A 15,237-nucleotide genomic window follows, 5' to 3' on the forward strand; every position below is an offset into this window, starting at 1 on the left:
ATAAATAAATATAAAAAGAAAAAATAAATCAAAAAAATTAAGGTGGAGCTCATGCCCAATTCAATCAGCTAATCAGTGGCTGAATAAATAGCAGTACTCCTACAAAAAAAAAAAAGAAAGAATAGTTACTCAGTAATTGGGCAGGTAATTTTTTTATTGCTAAGATTTGTATGAATTTTAAAATATAACATTTGCCTGGAATCTGAAATGATTTATTTTATCATCACTATGTATGATCTGTTGAAATATGAAATGCTGCATTATCAGCCAAAAATGTGTTTGAATAATTTCATTGTGACAAGAAAAGCATTCAAAAGTAAATGCAATGATATCATCAGCCAATATGGAAAATACACTATATAATTATCATTTTGTGAAAAAAATGCAATTGATGCATGGTTACATAAAAGACTGAATTAATTCATCTCAATTAATCTCAGAAAATGAGTTCTTTTGCTTAATATTTTCCAATGGGATACCCTTTGTATTGATATTCTCTTCTTTGCCACACATACCTTAAATAGTATATTTCCTTCCTTTCCATCTATTCTTCTCCATCCATCCTTCTTATTTTATCACTTCAAGTCTGGTACCAGAGTGATAGTACAGTGGGTAGGGTGTTTGCCTTGCACGGTGCTCACCCTTGTTTCATCCCTGACACCCAATATGATCCCCCAGCACTACTGGGAGTAATTCTTGAGTGAAAAGTGCAGTGTAATCTCTCAGCATGCCAGGAGTGGCCTACAATCCAAAACCAAAACCAAAACAAACAGAACCCCCGTATCCTATACTAAAAAAGTAACCCTCAGAGGATAATTGGGTTGTAAGAGAAAGATTTTCATTCCCATATTTTTCCCTAAATGTAAGTTATATTCTTTGCTAATAGACTTCAAGTCAATAAAAAGCGAGGTTATCCTGAATGGACCAGCCCTAAGTATAGGATATTTCTCTATGACCGACCCATTTGTGAACAACTGTGAACTACCTGTTGGATGAAACTGTCTGGCTAGGACCTAACAGTGACCTGTAGTTTTGGAGATCAACCTTCCAAAGTTTGACCAAAGAACATAGAAATCTTACTCCTACATCTATAAAGAGCTAAATTTCCTGAATCAATTTAATGAATCTGGAAGAGGACCTCAATTTTAGACAAAAATTTAGTACTGACTGATATCTTGATTTCACCCTTGTAAGACAAAGAAGAGAGGTTAGCCATTATCTACATACACTTCTAACCCATGAAACATTCATTAAAAATGAACATTATTTTGAGCCGTTAAGTAGTAATGCCTTTCCTCCCCACCCCAACGAAATCCCAAGTTACTGCCAATGAACGGCCTCTCTGGCTCCTGATCTAGTTGCTTAATGGCCATGATCTCAGAGACTCAGAAACGAATCTCAGAACCCAAAGGCTTTTGGCAGAAATGCATCTGGTTCCTGCTGTACGTTACCGGCGCTGGGCCACCCCAGGTGGGAATAGGTTTCGTGCCTTGGCCTGTTCCCCCTGGCAGCCTGGTGACCACCATCCTTCAGAGGCCACACAGTGACGAGACACGCAGGGCTTCATGGGATGGGGGTGGATCCAGCCCTTTCCTCCCCACCCCAACGAGACCCTGAGTCGTTGCCCATGAAGAGCCTCTCTGGCTCCTGATCAAGCTGCATAATGGCCATGATCCCAGAGACTCAGAAACAAATCTCAGAACCCAGTACTTTTGGCAGAAATGCTTCCGGACTCTGCAGTAGGTTACTGTCGCTGGGCCACTCCAGGGGGAAAAGGGTGCTGTCCCTCCACCTGCTCTCCTAGATGACTCGGTAGCCGCCATCCTCCAGAGGCCATTGGACAGTCAGGTTTGGGCACACAGTGACGAGACACGTGGGGCCTCATGGGATGGGAGTGGAGCCAGCCCCCTTTCCTCCCCATGACAACAGGACCCCGAGTTGCCACCCACAAACTGCCTTTCTGGCTCCTGATCAGCTGCTTAATGGCCGTGATCCCAGAGACTCAGGAATAAATCTCTGAACCCATCAGGTTTGGGCAGAAATCCCTCCAGTTTTGTTAAAATTTTGGAATTTCAAAATCTAGTGGCCACTACTGCAGCCACGCAACATCATATGTTATTCAGAACCAGCAATGGAAAACAAATTGTCTACTGTTGCCTTTTCAGCAGATTTGAGTGTTGGGGTAAAATCCCAAATAATAATTGTTGGTCTGGTGTCAAAATATTGAATGCAATCAAAGTTGAGAGAGATTAATGTGGAAATCATCTGCCACACAGGTAGGGGGAGGGTGTGGGAGGGGGGTATACTGGGGTTTTTGGTGGTGGAGAATGGGCACTGGTGAAGGTGTGGGTGTTTCATTGTATGACCGAGACTTAAATCTGAAAGCTTTGTGACTGCTTTCACGGTGATTAAATAAATAAAATTATAAAAAATGAAAAAAAAAGTAAGGTGGAGTTAATGCCCAATACAAACAGCTAATCAGTGGCTGAATAAATAGCAGTACCCCTACATAAAAAAAAGATTGTAGTAATGTTATACAGAAATGTAAAATAAAATGCTTTATCCTAGTTTTTTTAATTTCTTTTTTCTTTTTTTTATTAGTGAAATACCGTGTGGTACAATCGTATACTTACATTTTTTTGTGGTTGGGTTTCAGTTATACAGTGATTGAGTACCTATCCCTCCACCAGTGCCCATTCTCCACCTCCAGTGCTCCCAGTATCCCTCCCCCCCCATCCCACTCCACCTCTGTGGCACGGCATTCCCTTTTGTTTTCTCTCTTCTTTTGTGTGATGTGGTTTGAAAAAGAGACATTGAGTGGCAATCATGTTCAGTCTATAGTCTACTTTCAGCATGCATCTCTCATGCTGGAAGGATCTACCCAACACCCTTTATTTGGTGCTCGCTTCTCTATCTGCGCTGCCTTTTCCCCTAGCATGTGTGGCTGGCCTTCAAGCCATGAAATGAACCTCCTGGTACTTATCTTGGCTATTCTTGGGTGTTTGTCTCCTATTTTGTTATTTTATATTCCTCAGATGAATTCAATATTTCTATGTCTGTCCCTCTCTTTCTGGAAAAAACCCGAGTATCCAAGAACAGATGACTGGTTAAAGAAACTTTGGTACATCTACACAGTGGAGTACTATGCAGCCGATAGAAAAGATGAAGTCATAAAATTTACATTCAAGTGGTACTCCATGGGAAGTATCATGCTAAGTGAAATGTGCTTTATCCTAGTTTTAAGAATATCTCATTCTCCAGCAGACAACTGGTGAAGGGACTGATGTTGGAACATTATATGACTGAAATCCAATCATAAACAACTTTAAATGTGTAAATGTGTTTATCACTGTGATTCAATAAAAAACATTTTAATTGAATTTTATTTAATAGCTACCTATTTTTAGCCAATAAAATTTTAATCACTGATAATGAGTATAGTTGAAAACAATGACTTTGTTCTATTTCTTTTCTTATTCTATCAAAATTCCCTTAAAGTTAATTTGTATTCTGCAATAGATAGTCATTTTTATTGTAGTTTTTAAAAATTTATTTTTATTTATACTACAATAGCACAGCAGTAGGGTATTTGCCTTGCATGTGGTCGGCCCAACCGACCAGGGATCAATTCCTCTGCCCCTCTTGGAGAGCCCAGCAAGCTACCGAGAGTATCTCACACGCACAGAAAAGCCTAGAAAGCTACCCATGACATATTTGATATGCCAAACACAGTAACAAGACTCACAATAGAGATGTTACTGGGCCTGCTTGAGTAAATCAATGAACAAGGGAGAACAGTGCTACAGTGCTCCTATTTTTTGTAGTATTGTCATCAAATTACTCTAATACTCAACAGTAAATGACTAGAACACCAAAGGTATTTAATTCAGAAAAGTTGTGCTTTTAATAGAAGAAAAGTTTTAATTCCTATCACCACACAGACATTTGCAGCAATGACATTCGGAATCTCATCTAGCTCCTTTACGTTGTTTATAATCTCCAGTGATATGGAAGAAAGTATTTCTCACATGGAAAACTGGAAATAGCTCTAAGAATTTAATTCCATGAAGTAAAAATGGAAATTGTAAGCAGCAATGGAAGAAACATGCTTTTATTCAACATAGCTACAGAAAAAATAACCTACACCAGTGGTTGTCATCTGGTACCAAGGATCAGTAGACCATTGATCTAAAGATATGGTGACCAACAACTGATACCTAACCATTTTGTGCATCAGTATAAACTTAAGGAAATTAAAACTAGTAAAACTATTAATCATAAAACTGGCAAAAAATTTCAAGAAAGTAGTGACTCTCACAAATCAATTGTATTGGGGAAAACAATAAAAAGAGTTTATAACAATCCATGTATACCATTAGAGGGTAAATGTCCCCTGAGCAAAGTTTTGCTAAACACATGTGCATCTAAGAATTTCACTGAGACTATAGGAACTGATAACAATTAATTTGAGTGCTAGCTTTAAGTATTAAGAATCAATTCCTTCAAAATAATAGCTATATCTCATTTCATTTTCCTTATAACATATGACCATTAATTAAACTTCCAGATGGTGAAACATACTATAAAACAGAAATAAAGTAGTGCATTATAGGCCGTCATGTTTTTAAATAGAATTGTGCAGGGGAACTATATTTAGTAATAAAGATAAAATTGCTTGCTAGAAATTTGGATTCTTTTGAAACATGTGGAGAAAGTGGGTATTTAAACAAAACCCAGTGAATTATTGTCCAGTAAAAAATGCCTTATGGGAATTTGTTCTGAATGAAACTCGATGCACACTCACATAGCTAGAACAATCAGATTTATGGTGATGAGTTGGTATGCTTTGGCATTGCGTTATCAGAGATAGACTGTGTGGCTCTTTGCCAATCAAACTGAGCTTAAAGAGCATGACACAATGTTCGGATCATGTAGCATAAATGAAAAGATAAATAGATTCCTGACTTATTTCAATGTTCTATCAAACACAATATGCATATTTTACATCAGCATCTTTGTGGAATCTCTTGTTTCTTAACACAAAGTCCAAAGTACTTATTAATTTTCATTATTAATCCTACTTATTTTAAATCAAAATGTATATGTTTTCAAAACCTTTCTATGAAATTTTTGAAGAAAAATCTGCATAAATATAAGTAGTTTATTTTCAAAAATTAAAACTGCACATAAGAGTATTTGAGCCTTATATAGTGGTCAAACTTCTTCAGAATACTCATATGTATATATCTATCTAATTATGATGTATGTATGTGAACATACAATATAATAGTGTAGAAGAAATAATTCATAATTAAAATCACACATTTCCAGTAGAGTTGTGAGACTTTAAGATCTTTAGTGGAGACTTGAATTTACTCATTCATTCAGCAAAAATTTTTTTGAGGAAGCATCCACATACAGGAATGTTCACAACTTATTACTGGCTCTACACTCAGTGACCTCTCATGACAGACTTGGGTAACTTTTGGTGTTCGTTCCAGAGATCAAACTCAGACGAGCTGCATGCAAAGCAAGCACCGATTGCTCTGGTCCTAGCAAGAACATTCTTCTAAGCCTACTACACTAATGGTGCTGCCCAAATTATAATAGAGGAGGGAAGAATAATAGAATGGAAAATAGAATCTTTCATTCTTGAGTCTACTGTGCATATTTGGTGGCAAAAGGAATATAAGGAAATACCCCAATAACCCCAATTTATGAATTATAGAACATTGGCAAGTAATTGATGAGTGAGTCTATTAGTATCAAACATCTGAACAAATAAATCAGACTAACAACAATGGTAAGGGCTGGAGCAATAGCACAGCGGTAGGGTGTTTGCCTTGCGTGCAGCCAGCCCGGTTGAGCCAGGTTCAATTCCTCTGCCCCTCTCAGAGAGCCCAGCAAGCTATTAAGAGTATCTCGCCCACACGGCAGCGCCTGACAAGCTACCCGTGATGTATTCGATATGCCAAACACAGGAACAAGAAGTCTCAAAATGGAGATGTTACTGGGCCCACTAAAGCAAAATCGATGAACAACGGGAAGACAGTGACAGTGACAGTGTAACAACAATGGTATTAAGTGCATGGCAAATTGCCACATGCATGAAAACTTACAAGTCATTTTCTCTGGAGGATTAAAATTGGTCTAAAAAACTTTAATTTCATCAACTAAATCAAAAATTATCTACATATAAGGCATGTTGGCAAGTTTACATATCTTGAGACTCCGTGTGTCTAAAATGGATAGATATTCACAAAATCTCAACCATGTAATAGGACAATTAGAACAATATGAACATCTCTCTCTAAAACAATGAATATTCATAATTTCTAAATCATAAAATAAGCTCTTCTCAAAATAAATAAGAGCAAAGTTTACATTTGGCTCAGCATTTCCATTTTCTTAGCATCTAACCCAAGGATCCAAAACTCTAATCAGAAAAGACTTCAGCACTCCTATGTTCATTGAAGGACTTTTTTGCAAAATCCCAAACCTGAACACAACCCCACATTTCTGAGAACTTATGACTGGGTAAAGAATCTATGGTACATAAGCACAATAGAATGAGCACCACTAGGCTGTAAAACAATATAAAGTCAATTAATTTTCTGCTAGGTGGTTGCATTTGTGAATAATATTCTAAGTGAAGTGGGTCAGAAGAAAAAAGTCAGACACGGAGTGATAAATAATATCAATTTTAGACACACATGGTAAATAATGAAACATAGTAATAGAATACAAGTGCTCAAGGACAACATAAACTGAGTGTTCAGTAGAAACCTTACCACTGGAGGAAGCTGAAGGGTGGGGAGGTAGAACAGTATAAAGTGTGGGTGTAGAGGATCCCTGGGACAATGCTGGGGAGAAGCAGGCACTCTGGTCCAGGGTGTGATGCTATTGTAAACCATGTAAACCACAGTGCCAAAACTAAAATGAAATTTACTTTTTAAAAGAACTATAGGTTGATTTGGAATTAGAGATATCAATATGAGTTTAAAGACAGGATTACTGTGTGGGAGAAACTAGAGGGAAGGAGAGCAAGAGAAAGAGAGAATTTGCCATGGTACAAAGATGAATAATTAACTGGTACAATTATGAAGGGCTGGAGCAATAGCACAGTGGATAAGGCATTTGCCTTGCATGCAGCGAACATTGCCAACCCGGGTTCGATTCCTCGACCCCTCTCAGAGAGCCCAGCAAGCTACCGAGAGTATCTCACCCTCACAGCAAAAGCCTGGCAAGCTATCCGTGACATATTTGATATGCCCAAAACAGTAACAACAAGTCTCACAATTTGTTGTGAGATGTTACTGGTGCCCGCTCGAGCAAATTGATGAACAATTATGAAACATGTAGTGCAATGTGAGGAGACATTGAAAATAAGTACAGGGTGGTAAAGTTAGGAGAGGGGTACAGAATTTAATTAAAACAAGTTACCCAGAAACAGGCAGAAAGGAGGCTCAAGAATTTCATCAAGAAGAGATAAGATTCTTAGGTAGATTGATTAAATTTTGAGTTAAGAACAGAAATAGGAGGCTGGAATGAGAGCACAGTGGGTAGGGTGTTTGTCTTGTACACGGCCAACCCGGGTTCAATTTCCAGCATCCCATATGGTCCCCTGAGCACTGCCAGGAGTAACCCCTGTGAATCACTGGGTGTAACCCAAAAGGGAAAAAAAATGGATCAGAATAGGGACTGTATGTCAGTTTCTAGTGATGAACATGGTGTCCTAGGTAGAATGTTCAAAAAAAAAAAACATTAAATAAAAACACAAACCCTTTCCTGTATCTTTTGGGACACTACATGTGGGTTGAATGTATGGCCACTGAGTGGACATCAAGTTAGTGGGGGAACAAAATTAAGCTTAATATGTGAATTCATATGACGACAAGGAGTTATGAGTAGTAAGGGAATATCACAGTTAGGCCAAAGATCTCTCTCAGTTTAAAGATTTGTCTCTCTTAAGAGTCCAGTTGAAAGTAAGAAGGGAAATTATATAATTACATAGGTCACAAATATTGAGAGTTTAAGAAATAAAAAGTGTTTCTAGAATGAAAAGGAGAGGAGAAACCTAATATATATATTAGGTATTATAATGGATATATATGTGTATATATATATATATATACATATATATATGCAAACATCACAGGATTTAGTTGATTTCATCAGGGGAGAAAGACAGAAGAAAAAGTTAAAAGTGAAAATCATATATATGCCCAGCTCAAGTCACTGAATGGTCCATTCAGATGATATTGAACATGTAGAAAGAAGAAAAAATTATGGACAAAGGAAGATTATGATGTTGGTCAAATTACAAACATGGTCACAGTCCTCCCGTTGTTCATCAATTTGCTTGAGCAGGTCCAGTAATGTCTCCATTGTGATTACTGTTACTGTGTTTGGCATATTGAATATGTCACAGGTAGCTTGTCAGGCTTTGCCATGTGGGCGAGATACTCTAGGTAGCTTGCCAGGCTCTCCAAGAGGGGCAGAGGAATCGAACTTGGGTCGGCGGTGTTGGCTGCGTGCAAGACAAACGCCCTACCGGCTGTGCTATCGCCCCAAACAATATGGTAAATGCAAATGCACACAATGAATGGATCATATACCAGATTATAAACCACAAACTAAAAAGAACTCTCCACAAAATTCCTGTCAAATATTATTAATACAAATGATTATATTGTTTATATTATGAAGTTCATTGCTGAAAACTACAAAACAACTCATCTAAAACATAATATTTGTAACACACAAATGCATCTAACTTTCAAATGAACTCAAGTAGTTGAACATAGTAAATCACACATGGTTTATTGAACACATTTTGCAAATTTTGTTCCTAAATAATATCAATTCTATTACTCAGTCAGACCATGTTTTACTCTCTACCTTTAACTGCCTATAAATAATAAAAAAATTTTAATTTTGTCATTAAAAATGAATATCATCAAGATTCTGTGGCTTCCAAAAGCCCATAAGCTTTTAAAATTATACATCATCATCACATTATACCATCATAGAGAAATGGTGCACTTAATATGGAATCTTTACGCAGATTATGTGTAAATTGATAAGATTAACACATGTATACATAAGTGTGGACAAAAACCTGCCAATTTTACACAAATGTAATACATTGATTTATTTTTTCATCCTCTACAATGCAAACAGAATCAGGATATAAATTTATATCAGTGACTTTATTTTCCCAGAAATAACTTTACTTTGAAGTTTCTATAATTTTTTCCATTTGTTTTTAAAGAAAATCAGAGATAACTAAGCATTAGATTATAGTCAGGTTTGAAGGAATTATTTCACACTAAGGATTAAGAAAAAAGAAATTCAGTCATTCCAAACAAATTTTTTAATTATTACAGAGGTAAAGATAAGTGTAAAACATTTTCATCCTGATCTCAAGCAACTCTAAGTCATCTGCTTGGACTCCTGATGGGCTAATACCTAGAGAGGCCTGGGACGTGGAAGACAATCTTTCCCTTCCATCTTTCATTATTTCAGATAGAAATGGCAAAGTGCCTAGAAACCAAAGGTAAGTGCCAGAAGCAGCATTAAAATTTTGGCTCCAGTTAAATGCCTTCGAAGAAACCTCTGTTTTCATCAGGAAATGGCAATTGCATGGGTAATATGGGCTGCCAAGATTTATTCTGGAGAAGAGAAATGACCCATAGTCTGGTTATATTTCTTATGCCAATCACACTTTATGCAAATGCATTTATATAAAAGCATATGATAAAAATGAAATAAGTAAAAGCTAGCACTACATGTATTATTGTTTATTGCCCTAATGGTATTTACTCTGCTTTTAACAATATAACTAATCCTGGAATCCATTTATTTTTTAAAATTGGGAACGATAGTACAGCTAGTTGGTCAACAAAACCATTGATTTATGATTCTACTTTTCTGTTATCAGTTTTTAAAAAAATGTAGTATACGCTTCAATATCCTTTTAAAGATTTTAAGTAATATTTTTTGTATTTTTAATCATTTGCTTGCATGTTGCATACAACTATCAATACGTTATGTTTATATCAATAGCAGTATTTTTGTTTCATTTTCTTTTACTAGTATTCACATAATTCACAGGGAAAGGAATGTTTTAATGAAACCAATATGGGCCAGAGAGAGATAGTACAGTACATAGGGTGTTTGTTTTGCATCCTGCTGACTGGTTTGATCCGTGGCACCCCATATGGTTCCCCAAGCCCCACCAGGAGTGATCTTGGGTGCATTCAGAAGTAAGCCCCAAACACTTTCAAAAATGGTCCCAAAATAAAACCAAAATTAAAATTTAAAATAATGTAATGTTTTAATATTACTATTATTCAGTGTTCCATTGGTTAAGTACAATCACTTAAATAAGTGTTTTTCACTTAAGAGGAAAAATGAAAAGAAATTGAATACCGAGATCTGAGTTTCAAATGTTTGTTCAATTCAAGCACTGTTAATTAATAGTCTTTATTAAATCAGTTAGCTTTGAGATTTAATTTATTGACTTATAAATAGCAATTAATACACATATATCCTATGCTTCAACAGGGTTATGTGAGTGGTTGATGTTACAATTTACATCAAAGTGCTTTGTAAGGAGTAAATCACCATGCAAAATATTAAGAAAATTGTTCTTTCTATCTCAACGGGGGTCCTGGAGTTAATTCTGAAGGCAATTTTCAGCATCTTCACCCTAACTAGTCTGATATCAAAAATGAATGTCCCTGTACTCTTGCTACTATCTATTTTCAGGCTCTCTGACTGAGCTAAAACTCATTCAAAGTATTTTCTTGCTGGTGAGGCTAGCTGCTATTCATAAATTCAGTGTTCTCTTCACTTAAAAATGTAAGTTGGGACTAGTTGGTGGAGGAAGGTTGTCATAGATGATGGACCTGGTGTTAAAAAATGGTAACGAGCAAAACCAAATTATGAATAACTTTGTAAATCACGATATCTGAATAAATATTTATAATTATATTTAATTCAACTTTATTAGACAGTTTATTTTCTCCCCTGTAGTAGCACCTGGAGCTTCATATATATTTTCATTAATAGCACCTGGAGCTTCATATATATTTCCATAATATCAGGATTATTCTGGGCTGTGTAGGACTAATAGTTTAGCTGCTGAGTCCAGTAGTGCTGGTGATCACCAGATCCAGGCACCAGGGACTGAGTCTTGAGATTCATGAATGCCAGACATGTTTCCCATCCTTTTAAGCTATCTCTAAGATGCAAAAGTATTGTTTTGGATTTTTTTCCGTGATGATCATGTGGTTCATGTCTTTAAAATATCGAGGAATGAATTGAAAAGTATGCCAATCTCTTAAAATAAAGTTTAAAAAAAGAAAAAGATGAAAATCTATTTATCTATTTATCTGACAGTAATCCTGAAGACTTTAGTAACAAACATTTTATAACATGAAAACCAAGTCAAATGGAAAATATAGTTGCACATTCAGAGGCAGAGTAATATGTAAAAGAGTAAAATGGAAAAGCAGCAATATCATTTAAAATCTAAATTTTTAGATAAAAATTTCTATCTTATTAGCTTTGTGGCCGTGGTCAGCTACCTTAATAGTCTGGATTATTATGAATGTTGACTTGATCTTTGCTAAGTTCAGTAAGTTTTATTTTTCCTTCCATGTAAGTACAATAAGAAAAACAGTTCACAAATATTTACTTTATTTTTTTTATTTATTTATTGAATCGCTGTGGGAAAAGTTACAAAGCTTTCAGGTTTAGGTCTCAGGGTCATGCAAATATCAATCACATTTCCCTTTACCAATACTTATTTTCACCACGAAGAACCCCAATAAACTCCCCCCCAATGCCTGTGAGGCAGATGAATTCTAGTTAACACTCTATCTACTTTTGACTAGCTTCATTGTTTCGATAAAAGTTGCACCATTATTATTTAGATTTTACCCCACCCCCCAAATCAGCCATGCTGAAAAAACATTGTGAAATGATTTGCTTTCTACAGCTGGATTCAAGAATTAAATGATATCGGTTTTGGATTTCTGCTATTTTACTTATTAACCCTGGAAGTATTTCTACTGAGAGTCAGATAATTAAGAGATTGGTTTCTGTGCTCTGGAGTCATGGCTGTGCCAGAGAGCCGCTCGTGGGGGGCAACTGGTGACCTCGGTAGGGCATGAAGGACGGGCCGGAACGCCCCCCACCCCCATCCCATGAGGTTTCAGTCGTGCCCCCACCCCCGGCTCATACCTGCTCTCCACAAGGCTCCCATGCGGCCGCCATCTTTCTTTCCAGAGAGGAGAGGGCGAATGCGGCAACACCCTTTCCCCTCGGGGCAGACATGATGGCCTGGATTAACGCATAGTCCGTTCACTTTTCTGCTCCAAGCTGCTGGCTTCTGCATTTAGTCCTTGTGCTTCTGGGGCTGTGGCCGTGCCGGAGAGCCACTCGTGGGAGGCAACTGGTGACCTCGGTAGGGCGTGAAGGACGGGCCGGAACGCCCCCCCCCCCGCCCCCCCCCCCCCCGTCCCATGAGGTTTCAGTCGCCCCACCCCCGGGCTGTCCACAAGGCTCCCATGCGGCCACCATCTTTCTTTCCCACAAATATTTACTTTAAATTGAGACATCAAATGTAAGAAAACAGGGAAGAGGATCTGAATGTTTCATTGAATTATGAAGATTAATTTTATATCCGTGATGTTACTATCAGTTAAATGTATTTTCAGATAAGTTAAAATATTCGAACAATAGGGTTTAGAAATCCTTGGAAGTTCATATTATTATTGAAGTGTAGCAATATACATGAAATTCTAAAATGCTTTTTTTTTACTGTTATGACCCAAATTATTTGAACATGCTAAAATTATGTTATAAGCTTCACAGGGGAAATTACTCATCTAGCTATCTAATTGCATAATAAGACTTCATTCCACCTTTGCACAACATCTTCAATGATGAGGAATTCACCATTTCTCAAAAGAGACCATTTTAATTTCAGCCAGCCATTAATAAACACCAAGCCCTTCTTGTTACAGTAAAATTTTCAAAAGGCACTTACAGTTCTCTCTTGAATATGATATCTTTTCTATTTTTGAAGCTAGCTTTCCCTGAATTTTCTCTCTCCAATGATTTTATTTATTATAATTATTTCTCTCCCGGGTACCCATGTTTTCCAGATTCTCTCATTAGACAAACTCTCTTAAAATATATTGACCACAGTTCTCTAGTATGAATCAAAAACAACAAAACTGGAACTGGAGAACTTCTCAGAAACGTAAAGGAAAAAAATCTCTTGATACTTGTCTAAGCAATGATTTTTTTGTTAAAACAGATCATATGAAAGAACAGCCAGTATATATTTACTTTTCCTCAGGGTTTACTGTACTGTCTTCGACTGATTTTGTCTGATGGGTTAGGTTTGGATTTTTGGTTTGTCTGTTTGGTTTTGGGGGCCACACCCATGGGTAACAAGACTCTTTGCTCAGGGAATACTCCTAATGGGCACCAGGGATCTTAAGAACAGCATGGAGGTCAAACCTAGTTCAGCTGTGTACAAAGCAAACACCTTACTCACCGTACTATCTCTTTGGCTCAGGAATGATTATTTTGGCTATGACAACAAAAGCATAGGTAGTAAACAATAATGTTAACTCAATAATTGGAAATATGTCAAACAAAAAAATTCTTCATAGCAAAGAAACAATAAACAAAATTAAAAGAAACCTATATAAAATGAGCAAATTTTGTAAAACATAACATGTGGTAAGGTGGTTAAGAAAAATAAAGAGAGAACTCCTCTTACCTAATGTGCGCACACACACACACACACACACACACACACACACACACACACACAGCCTAATCCTAAAATGTTTATTTGGAATCACAGTTATGAGAATGATGATGGAATGATGATGAAGATAAGAAACATGATCCTTTATTTCACCTCAAGATATTTCTCCAGAAATAAATCAAAGATAATTACCAAATAACATCTCTTATTAATTATAATTACTAAAAACAGGATAAATTAACTTTAGTAGGATAAAATAAATATTGTTGCATTTATTTTTGTTTTTTTGTTTTGTTTTTGTTTTTGTTTTGTTTTATTAGTGAAACACCATGAAGGATAGTTGTAGACTTACAAGTTGTGCTTGGGTTGCATTTAAATATGTCAATTCAACATAACAGAGGATATGTATTTGTTATTATTATTATTATAATGTTTTTAAGTTTTATATTAAAATTTTAACATCTTAATAAAGGTAGTATAGTATGCTATAAATTTTAACAGAAGTTGGGCTTGTTTTTTTTTTATCTCTGTCATTTAAATTGTGGAACTACAATTTGGAAGCTATGCAGCTTGTTACTCCAAGACAAATCTCACCTAAGAGGATATGGCAGCCTTCCACAGTGTGGTCTGATTGCATTAGACCGAGTACGGCTAAAGAAAGAAATATTTTGACAGGGCAGATTGCACTTGAACACATCAAAGTGTCAGTTCAGATATGTGGCCTCTGAGAAGCACCCTCCCCTTTTCCCAGTTGCATGAAATTCGCCACCTCTCATTGTCTCTTCCAGATGGTGTGCTGCGTTATCTTCAGTTTTATTCCGAGGGAGCTTGAGTCGACATCAATCTGTTATACCATTTTCTTGTAACACTAATGTGGCTTATTTATCAATGCCAATTAATCAATGGCACAGAACGAGTTCTTCCTTAGAAGCTAATGTAGTTTCATTTTTTAATATAAAAAAAACTGTAAAGGATAGTGACCAGATTGGCAAACCATGCATCTGGCAGACTGTGATCACTTAGGAGGCATTCAACTGATGTAAAGGTGAAAACATTTATTTCAAAATATGACTAAGAAACATATTTGAGGGTTATTATTTATAGCAAGAGTGAAGATGATTCTGTGAAATAAATGAGACAAATATTTGTTTTAATGACCAACTTTTGCTTCCTGTTTGTTGCACTAAAATCCACATCATTACATGAAATATAGATGATAGGAACCAATTCTACCACAGTCACACTTTATGGTTGGGTGATTTACTTTAAACCAAATGTACTGTAGAATAGGATTTACTTGGTAAAGTAATATAATGTCATTATATTGACAAAAAATACATATTTGTAAAAAATTCAATTTTATTAAAAATGGGAAAAACAAGCAATTATAAAATGCAAGCTAAAGGCCTAACATATACTTAATTGCATCTATAAGACAAATT

General features: G+C 36.3%; 1 protein-coding gene across 5 annotated transcripts in view; it reads right to left on the minus strand.

The window, feature by feature from the left end:
• ERBB4 (erb-b2 receptor tyrosine kinase 4) overlaps positions 1-15,237 on the minus strand; it is a 1,197,143-nt gene that overhangs the window by 877,503 nt on the left and 304,403 nt on the right. The gene's annotated exons all lie outside the window — the stretch shown is intronic.

Source organism: Sorex fumeus, unplaced genomic scaffold (assembly GCF_029834395.1).
Source record: "Sorex fumeus unplaced genomic scaffold, SorFum_2.1 ptg000014l, whole genome shotgun sequence".
Classification (NCBI taxonomy): Eukaryota; Metazoa; Chordata; class Mammalia; order Eulipotyphla; family Soricidae; genus Sorex; species Sorex fumeus.